The sequence below is a fragment of the Morone saxatilis genome, unplaced genomic scaffold (assembly GCF_004916995.1).
Source record: "Morone saxatilis isolate NCDOM2014 unplaced genomic scaffold, NCSU_SB_2.0 Contig19, whole genome shotgun sequence".
NCBI lineage: Eukaryota > Metazoa > Chordata > Actinopteri > Moronidae > Morone > Morone saxatilis.
Genome location: NW_023339751.1, coordinates 278,358 through 278,557, shown reverse-complemented (window position 1 = coordinate 278,557; position 200 = coordinate 278,358). Strand labels below are relative to the sequence as shown.

General features: G+C 45.5%; 1 protein-coding gene across 1 annotated transcript in view; it reads left to right on the top strand.

Annotated features, from left to right (window-relative positions):
- Positions 1 to 6: 6 nt before the first annotated feature.
- The window catches only part of nfkb2 (nuclear factor of kappa light polypeptide gene enhancer in B-cells 2 (p49/p100)), a 17,497-nt gene continuing 17,303 nt past the window's right edge, over positions 7 to 200 (top strand). The window contains exon 1 of the mRNA XM_035663094.1: positions 7 to 144. The gene's annotated coding sequence lies outside the window, so the exon portion shown is untranslated. The remainder of the gene's footprint in view (positions 145 to 200) is intronic.

The following is a 200-nucleotide window of genomic DNA, read 5'->3' as shown; positions in this document are numbered from 1 at the left end:
GGGGGGGTTGTTGTGTTTGAGCCTCTCTCGTCTGTCATGTGAAAGTGAAACTGCTGCAGATTTTATTGTCTTCAGTTTGTTTATTTGTTGCTTCGTCGTGTCTGGACTTTTATACTCGAACAGCGACAGACGAGAGGATTTAAAGTGAGTGTGTGTGTGTGTGTGTGTGTGTGTGTGTGTGCGCGTCTTTAAACCAGCCT